Consider the following 9,369-nt stretch of genomic DNA (forward strand, 5'->3'; position numbering starts at 1 on the left):
GCGCCCTTATTCCATGCTGTGGCCATTTTCCAGAATTGCCACTTCCTCATTAATGATAACCTTACCCAGCCTGTACTACCAGTATCGCATGCAATTGGCCATCAATCAAACCGCATCGGCGGCCCCTTGACAACTTGACGGCGGGAGGTCCGGCACCCCAGTGTTCGGGCCGTCAGCCTCAGAGTCGTGGGACGAGGAGGAGGGGGAGGGGGGGAACAAATCATCCAAGTGGAGTGGCGCGATACTGTGGCCGCTTATGGTGCTCCCTTTGGTGGCCACAGAAGCATGTTGTACCGCTGAATTTCAAAGGAGGGAAAATTGTCCCGATGGTGTGACTACTGGTAATTATGCCAGTTCAGAGGCTGCATCTCTGCAACCTGTGATAGCGTGTGCAATGTCCGTTGCTGGTAGTTCTCCTGTCCATGTTAGGAGCCATGAAAAAAGGCATGTATTTGATTGACAATTGAAAGCTCCAGGGAGAAGGAGTTTTCAGAGCATTTAGTGACACGCCCACAGCGTCTGCAAGCTGAAAGAATGTCTCAATTCTTGACCATTTTGAAACCTGATTTCACATACTTTGCGATTTATTTATTTTTCCATTTATTTTCTGGCTTGTTAACAAGACTCTTTTCTGTAATACGTTAAATTTACAAGACAGTTTTTGGTCTGTTTGGTTCAACTTTAAGATAAAAAAAATGCAGTTTTACAAATCCTATGCAATGTAGTTATTTTGAGTTACCTACAATAACAGTTGTGGATAATAAAAGTCATAATTGCAATCGAGTACTGATGCAGAAGGTTGGCTATATGACTAAAAATGTGACCGGCCATGCATTTACACGGATGGTTCTTTGTGGTTTTATAACTATTTAAATGTCCGTCCTTTCTTTTCATGGAAGTGTTTTGTGGCAATGGGAACACCCCAAATGGCATGAACTGCTAATATTTGCTAGTTTGTAATAAAAAACCAGAGATGCCATTGTTCAGTGTAATCACAGCAAGTGGTGAGAGCTGAGCCCAACTGGACAAAGTAAACCTGAAAATGAAATGTAAATACCAGCTTAATACCAATTCATATTTGCACTTTGAACTTCTGTACAGTATAATTTGTGAATCTGCTTAACTTGATGTGGTGGTGGAGCAGTAAAAAAAAAAAAAAAAAAATTTAAACTGCTTTCCATGTTTTTCAACTTGAATTGTTCATGTGAAATACTGCTGTTTTTTTCATTTCCTTTGCACTTTTTCTTTTATCATCTGAACTGTTTTAAGTATTTGCCGAATTCTTAATCGCCTCCCCCCCCCCCCCCCCCCCCCTCCTCAGCCTTTTCCAGCAGTACCCAAATTTGCTGCATGATTTACGTGCTTAAATGATTAGCAGGGATATCAGGAGTCCACAGTTTATTAACAAACCCATGAACCAATACAAAGAACAAATGAAATAAAATGGCAGTCATTTTGTTCTTGCTTTCGCAAATGTAACCTGTCATTTATTGTGACTGGAATTATGTTGGAAATTGCCAATAAAGTTTGAAAATATACCGATACTTTATTTCTCCACCACCATGAATGTTTAGCCTTCGTTCTCAATGTTTGAGACATTGTGTATCTACAACACACAAAAAAAACTAAATACTAACAAATTCTAATGGGGAAATGTTTGGTGTGGTGTTCATCTATGATTTCCTTGTTCGCGGCAGATTAGGTTCAGGTATTGCCATTTTGATTGTGTCGAGAAAATTCCTCAATATGCACCAAATTTGAATTGGTTCTTCCCTGGCAAATGTGCCACGTCCTGCAGCAGAACTTTGCGGAAATCAATCATCTGTCCAACTATTTTTTTAAATCGATACCACTTTTCTCACTTGGATCGTGGGTCAGCTGGGGCCTTTCCCAGCTGATTTTGGGTGAGAGGCAGGGTGAATTTTTGCCAAAAATTGTATTCAAATAAGAGTACCGGTAGTTGCTTTTGAGTAGTATGACTCAAGTATTCAGTGGAGAGAAAAAAGTACTGAGTAACTGGTAAATGTGTTTTTTGAATAGCTCATGAAAGTCAATAAAAAACAGGACTACACAAATTCAAATCACAATATCACTTAAAAACTATTTTTTTCTGATAAAATAGCAAACCAAGGCAAATTCAGAGCTTTTGTTGTATACATACAAGAAACAGCACGGTAGGCTCACCAGGTAGAGGTTAATTATTGGCCTACATTAAAAAACTGGGATTTTCCCATTAGGGGTTGCTACAAGTCACTCGCATGATTTATTAAATTTAAATAACTTCGACTTCTGGGTTCACCCACATTAAGCAACATTGCTGACATATGTTTGATTGTTAAAAAAAAAAAAAAGAAAAAGGAAGCTCTTCCAACTTACATTTCATCTTCTGTGTCGGTGTGCATACATTGCGGATTGCTTTTCTCCCTGCTCCTTTTGAAAGCACACCACCCTTCCTCCAGTGAGGAACGGAGAACTCCCAAGGTTCTGATTGGATCAGAGGAGGTACAATTTAACTTTTGTGCACTATGTTTGACCTGCTGCTTTTATAGCACGTGCAGAGCATTGCAGCCTCTTGTGTGTTTCCAAGTTTCAAGTGGATTCTTTTGTGGGCCCAAATGCTGATATTATTGGCTGACAGATTGCATGACATTGTTCTTTTTCTTAGTCCATCAATCAATTTTTGGTACCGCTATCTCCTCACCATCAGGTAATAGATATATTTTACATTGATGAGTGACAGTGATGCCTTGAGATACAAGTTCAATTCGTTCACTACCACTTGCGTAAGTCAAAAGCACACGTACTGTATAGCAAATCATCTTTCCACATGGAAATGAATGGAAATGCTTTTAATCTGTCGCATTTCATTTCAGGCGGTTAGGAAAAAAGATGTATGTATGTATGTTATGGCTAAAAACTTGGGCATCCCATGAGCCATGATACTATTTGTTAGCCCTGGCGTGTTGACATATTTTCCTGTTAGCTCGGGGAAATAAATGGGTTGCAGCAAAAAGGGTCACTGTCTTTGTCCTGGCCAAAAGGGCAGGTGCTGCAGCAAAATGAGCAGTTTTTTCAACCTGAGCAGAATGGTGTGTAGAGGACCACTTGGGATCTATCTGTGCATGATGGGTGCATCACTAAGAGTTTGTCGTCTTGGTGAAACAAGAGTCATGTGACACAAGTCTCTGATGAAGCGAATAGATCGCCCAAGCAATAATGAATAGATACAAATACAAGTAGAATGCAGAATGTAGCTCAATGTAACGGACTAAATGTAACATTCTTCTCAACAAAGCTACTTCAGTAAAATAAAAATTATGTTGCATTCAAACTAATCTGACAAGTACAAGTTATCCAAAAATTGCTCAGGTAAATGTCATGGAGTAAATGTTGCTCATTATTACCCACCACATTTTTTTTTTCATAATCCTGCTAGTGAGAGTTGGTGCTACAGGTGTCTATATTATGTCATTGTCCAAATTTGAGGCTGACGCGGGAGTGGGTTTTGACTCCCGCTCCCTCGTACTCCCAGAGAGATTTCTCGCATTCCCTCCTAATCCTGAATGAATGTTTCGGGGGGAAAAAGACTCACACTCCCACAGAGATTAATCCCGCTCCCTTCCAATCCTGAGCCAAAACTTCACAGAATCCCACTCCCATCCTTTTCAGTCCCAGTCAGTCCTGCTCTATTTTTATTAATACAGTGGTGCCTTGAGATATGAGTTTAATTTGTTCCATGACCATGATCGTATCTCAAAACATAATTCCCCATTAAAATGAATGGAACTGCAGTTAACCCGTTCTAGAAAAGTCACAGAATATTTTAAACTACAGTCATAAAAACACAATAGATGAGAATGTAAGTATATTAACTGGGTTCATGAAGTGTAATCACCCCAAAAGTCTCTCTCACATACACACACTGAAGTTTCATTTGCGCACTTCTGCCTTTAAATGTGCCGTTGCTCTCTCTCTCTTTCCCTCTTGTGCTCCTGTTGTGCAGCAGGCTGTCTGTCTCTGTGTCTCGTCAGCAGTTACATTCCCAAGCTTTTTGTTTTGCGTCTTTTAATTTGAAAACGTGCACTCAACAGTATGGCATTGTGCACAAACACAGTTACAACAATTGACATGAAACATGACATTTTCCATCCATCCATTTTCTGAGCAGCTTCTCCTCACTAGGGTCGCGGGCGTGCTGGAGCCTATCCCAGCTATCATCGGGCAGGAGGCGGGGTACACCTGAACTGGTTGCAAGCCAATCGCAGGGCATATACAAAGAAACAACCATTCGCACTCACAGTCACACCTACGGGCAATTTAGAGTTGTCAATTAATGCATGTTTTTGGGATGTGGGAGGAAACCGGAGTGCCCGGAGAAAACCCTTCGGCGGGACTGGAGGCTGCACCCGGGTAGGCCCCCTGGTCTGCCCTTCCCTTCTGGAAGGTGGGCCGAAGTCCTCCATCGTCATCGTGTCTGCACAGCAACTCCAAGACACTTCCGATGTTTATTGTGCATGCGTGATGGTGTCAATTCAAATGTGACCATGACAATCACCATCTAACTTTTGTTTTTCCTTTCCCAAATAAAAGTTTTAATACAATAAATAAAGTTTTTTTATGTCAGTAGTTTGATCCTGAAATGTATTATTTCTATTTCAAATTGTTTCCCAAGAGTTTTAATGACAGAGAAACTGACTCCCTTGAATTAAAATGTACCATGGATGTTCTTTACACAAGTCATCTGTAGTTTTGGTCAGCCCATACGGCAAAAATTGTGTGAGACCTGTCATAATTTCTTTGAACCACAAGGAGGCCCCTTCGCCACATGTCCTCTTCAATCTTCTGAAGAGTGTTTCAGAGCATTAATTCCTCAACCACTTTGCCAACAGGTGTATAGCGGGAAATGTTCCACTTTCCCTTAATTAGTCTGTAAATTACTATTTACTCACTACAAATAATCTGTCTTTGTTCCTCTATCTATGCCAGTGACACATTGTAATGGGTAACACAATTTAAATGCTCTTCCACTAGACGGCAGAAGGTAAAATTAACGTAAAGGCCTACCCACCCGTTGCCTCTCCATCCATCCATCCATTTTCTGAGCCACTTCTCTCACTAGGGTCGCGGGCGGGGCCGGGGATTGAACCCGGGTCCTCAGAACTGTGAGGCTGACGCGCTAACTAGTCGCCCACTGTGCTGCCCCGTTGCCTCTCATGCAACCTAATAGCTTTTTGTTCAACTAAACAGCTGCTTTCACAGTGATTCTCAGAAAGAATAACTGAATTTCAAGTCAAGTTTATTTGTATAGCCCTTAATCACAAAAGAGTCTCGAAGGGCTTTACAGGCCCACAGTTGGCAATGACTGACAACATCCTCTAATCTAACCCCCCAACCAAGGAAAAATTTGGGCAAAATGGAAACCTTGAGAAGGGACTGCAGATGGGGGGGATCCACCTTCCAGGATGACCAGGCTGCAATGGATGTTGAGTGGGCAACATTTATCACATAGTTTGGTGCTGTACAATGTTAATTAAAGTGTTGTTGGAGTCCATTTAAAGAGAAGAGGCCCCGCAGGTAGACGCCTTAGGGAAAGTGGTTCTACCTCAGCACCTGGCCCGGTCTGTCGGAGCAGAACCATAGCAACAACTCTGGGAAAGTGGTCTACATCAGATCTCGTTCAAGTTGTTCAGTGCAGAATCAATAAGAGCAAATTTTCAAACTGCATCATGTTACAGTGACTTAAACATTTTTTTAACCCACTACTAAACAGAGCTAAGTATAGTTGAGTTGTATTTCACTTTCAAGTAAAATACAGTTGCATTTTATCTTTTAGAGTTGTTTGTTTCCAAGCATTTCGGTCCAATTTTCATGAAACTTGTTTTAATTAATCATTAAGTGCATGCATTCATTTTACTATATTTAAGCAGTGTTAATGTTCAAACTGAAAGATGTTACAGTTGCTTCCAGTTTTAATGTTGGTCATGGTCGTACTTGGAGAGCCAAGTATTTTTTTAGGCGGTACTTGTTGGAAAAAGTTTCAACCACTGGACTAAATGATATGTAATCTTTCTATTACAAATTGTGCATTGGGACTTTTAAGTAGGCATTAAACGTGTTGTGTATTCCACTTCTGCATGCTCACACGTTACTCTCATTCAGGAGTCACATCACTTGGCCTTGGGGGCGTCATTGGCACATGCAGGAAAAAATCGCTTTGGAGCAGCTTCCAGGAAAATACCTGTCTGTTGTTGGCTGGTGCAGCATCCTGCAAGGCAGATCCAGTTACTATTAGATAGTACTGAATGTTTCTTCATGAGTGTAACTTTTTCATTTGTGTTGAGGTTCTTCAATTAACAATACATCAATCTCTTTTATTGAAAAAACAAAACAAAAGCCTTAAAGCTCATTTTGCCCAAGCTAAACATTGACTCTTGTCAGTACAGCCCACTTTACTCTTGTTGACACTTTAATTTGAAGTATGTATTTTCTGGTTACTGGAGAGACCTACATTCCCTTTAACTCCTCCCTGTGTGGAGAGCCTTGACATGTCGAGGTGTGGACCTACTGGAGAGCGACCACGTCTTATTTTCACAGTAAATAGCCTCTTTGAAAGTCTTGCTACCTCTCCTTCACCTCTGAACACTGGCCTCCTTTGAAGGCCGTCTCTTAAGGGCCCTATTAATAATTTGACAGGTTTCCTCAAAGATTAATTATGGGCATCTCTGAGGCTGAAATTATACAGGGTGGAGAGAATTCACTCCATAAACCTTCTCTACCCCCATTTCCAGACCCAATTTTCCACTTATGAAGACCAAAAGCGAACTTTGAAGCATGGATACAAATTAAGAACAAGCAGCGATTATATACTACCAGCAAGAGCCCTGACATTTCCAAACAGATGTCAAAGTGATGAAATAACAAGATAAATAAACATAGACCTAGTCACAATAAGATTGGGGGTGACACTTTTAGATGTGATTGAGTGGAAGCCTTCTGGTTCCTGGTTTTGAGCAAGTACTGTGAGCATGTACTTGTATGTGTGTAAGGATGGATTTACACTGCAGATCCAAGTGCATGGAACACATGAAACATATGCATAGATGCCCAAATTGTATGTAAATAACTGCAAAAGTGCCAACACTGGGCAGCAACAACACAGGTGTAAACAATCATAAATAAATACAGTCATACATATATTACATAGTTTACCTGGCCTGGGCGGACTCTTCCCCCCATTGATTTATATTAGGGTTAGTTAATCTATTAGATTAGATTTGATTTAGAGCTGGTGTTGTTTATGTCTTTTGTTTGGCAGACACGTGTGTTTTTATCCAAATTTGGAAAAGGCCTGATTCCGAACTAAAAATATCCTGTTCCATACGTTTGAGTGTGCCATAGTGAGAGGGCAACACAATATAGAGAGTGTCCCATCCTGTGGTGATCTGGCACAGGTAAGATCCATATCCCCACTTCTACACAAGAATGCATACGTTTAATTCAACATAATTTCATACTATGTATTTGCATGAATGATGTAACTATTTAAATCGTAGAGTCGCAGGGTCTCACATTATCATCTATGTATGCAAATAGGAATAAATGGGGATGGGGGTGTTTGTGCACAAGGCCCATATTGTTTCTCCTCGCTGTCTGCTTGCTATAACAATGAACCATTCATTTGCTTCACAAAGGGCCCCAGCTGATTCCACCTTTGCATTCTGAGTCATACTCAGCCTGCTGCTCCTCGATCCACCATCAGTTGTTTCACCTCGCCAGATGACCTCTAATCTCGGTATTTACCCATTTTAACATCTTTAACATCGATGATGGGCTGTAACGTAACATCATCGGTCGGAACATTTATGTGGGCGTTTTTTGGGCTCTGTCACTTTTTGCATATGCTCTTCAGCGCCACACTCTTGCCATTCAATAGACACGCACCACCAAATAGTTCACATTGCTGTCCCTGTGTCAAAGGCAGCTTGGCACAAACCTATGATAAGGGAGGCAGGAGATGAGTGCAGTGGGTGAAAGATGGGAAAGGTGTGAGGGCAAGAAAGAAGAGGCATGGGGTCATCTGTGCTGAAAGAGGGACAGTGCAGAAAAGAGAACAGAGGTCACTTTGTCGTTAGCGATACCAATTTTTTACAGCCATCATTTGCCACTGTTGTGCCTCAAGGAGCAACGGCCTGTGTGCAAAGGTGTGCCCGCCTAAACCCAGAAGGACTTCTTTGCCTCCTTCCAAGACCCACATGTAAAACACACAATGTTATGCACAGTTGGAAGTAGGGCGGAAGGCACGCTGGCCGACTGGTTAGAGCGTCTGCCTCACAGTTCTGAGGACCGGGGTTCAATCCCCAGCCCCGCCTGTGTGGAGTTTGCATGTTCTCCCCGTGCCTGGTTGGGTTTCTCCGGGCACTCAAACATCCCAAAAACATGTGTGGTAGGTTGATTGAAGACTCTAAATTGCGCATAGGTGTGAATGTGAGTGCGAATGGTTGGTTGTTTCTATGTGCCCTGCGATTGGCTGGCGACCGGTTAAGGGTGTACCCCGCCCACATCCCAAAAACATGCACGTTAATTGAAAACTCTAAATTGCCCGTAGGTGTGAATGTGAGTGCGAATGGTTGTTTGTTTGTATGTGCCCTGCGATTGGCTGGCAACCAGTTCAGGGTGTACCCCGCCTCCTGTCCGATGATAGCTGGGATAGGCTCCAGCACGCCCGCGACCCTAGTGAGGAGAAGCGGCTCAGAAAATGGATGGATGCATGGATGGAAGTAGGGCTGCCATGATCGGCGATTAGTCACAACGACATCAACGATCGAAATCGTCGAGAATTTATTAATCTACGTCGTCGTTTATTTGTATTTTTGAGCTTTGTTTTTCTTTCAAAACCCAAAACAAAAAACAAAAACAAACATCCCATCTAAACTAAATAGCAAATATTAAGTCGTATCGTCCTTCTCCTCGTTCCATCGCTCAATAGATTCTGACACCGGTGTTTGTCGAACCCAAATGCATTACACTGGACCATAGGAATAGTTGGACTGGACTTTTAATAACAACCGTGACAAAGTCCAGCAATAAACAGGCGAGGAGCAATGCAGTTCAATTCAAAGTGGGTAACATATCTACTTTGCTCTCATAAAGGTTTGGCAGGAGAGACCTACAACCCCAATTCCAATGACGGGACGTTGTGTTAAACATAAATAAAAACGGAATACAATGATTTGCAAATCATGTTCCACCTATATTAATATTAATTGAATACACTACAAAGACAAGATATTTAATGTTCAAACTGATAAACTTTATTGTTTTCAGCAAATAATCATTAACTTAGAATTTTATGGCTGTAACACATTCCAA

At 41.6% G+C, this 9,369-nt stretch overlaps 1 protein-coding gene across 1 annotated transcript in view; it reads left to right on the plus strand.

The window, feature by feature from the left end:
* The window catches only part of ndfip2 (Nedd4 family interacting protein 2), a 28,172-nt gene extending 26,634 nt beyond the window's left edge, over nucleotides 1-1,538 (plus strand). Inside the window, exon 8 of the mRNA XM_061797938.1 lies at nucleotides 1-1,538. This exon is cut by the window's left edge and continues 899 nt beyond it. The gene's annotated coding sequence lies outside the window, so the exon portion shown is untranslated.
* Nucleotides 1,539-9,369: the final 7,831 nt, after the last annotated feature.

The sequence above is a fragment of the Phyllopteryx taeniolatus genome, chromosome 1 (assembly GCF_024500385.1).
Source record: "Phyllopteryx taeniolatus isolate TA_2022b chromosome 1, UOR_Ptae_1.2, whole genome shotgun sequence".
NCBI lineage: Eukaryota > Metazoa > Chordata > Actinopteri > Syngnathiformes > Syngnathidae > Phyllopteryx > Phyllopteryx taeniolatus.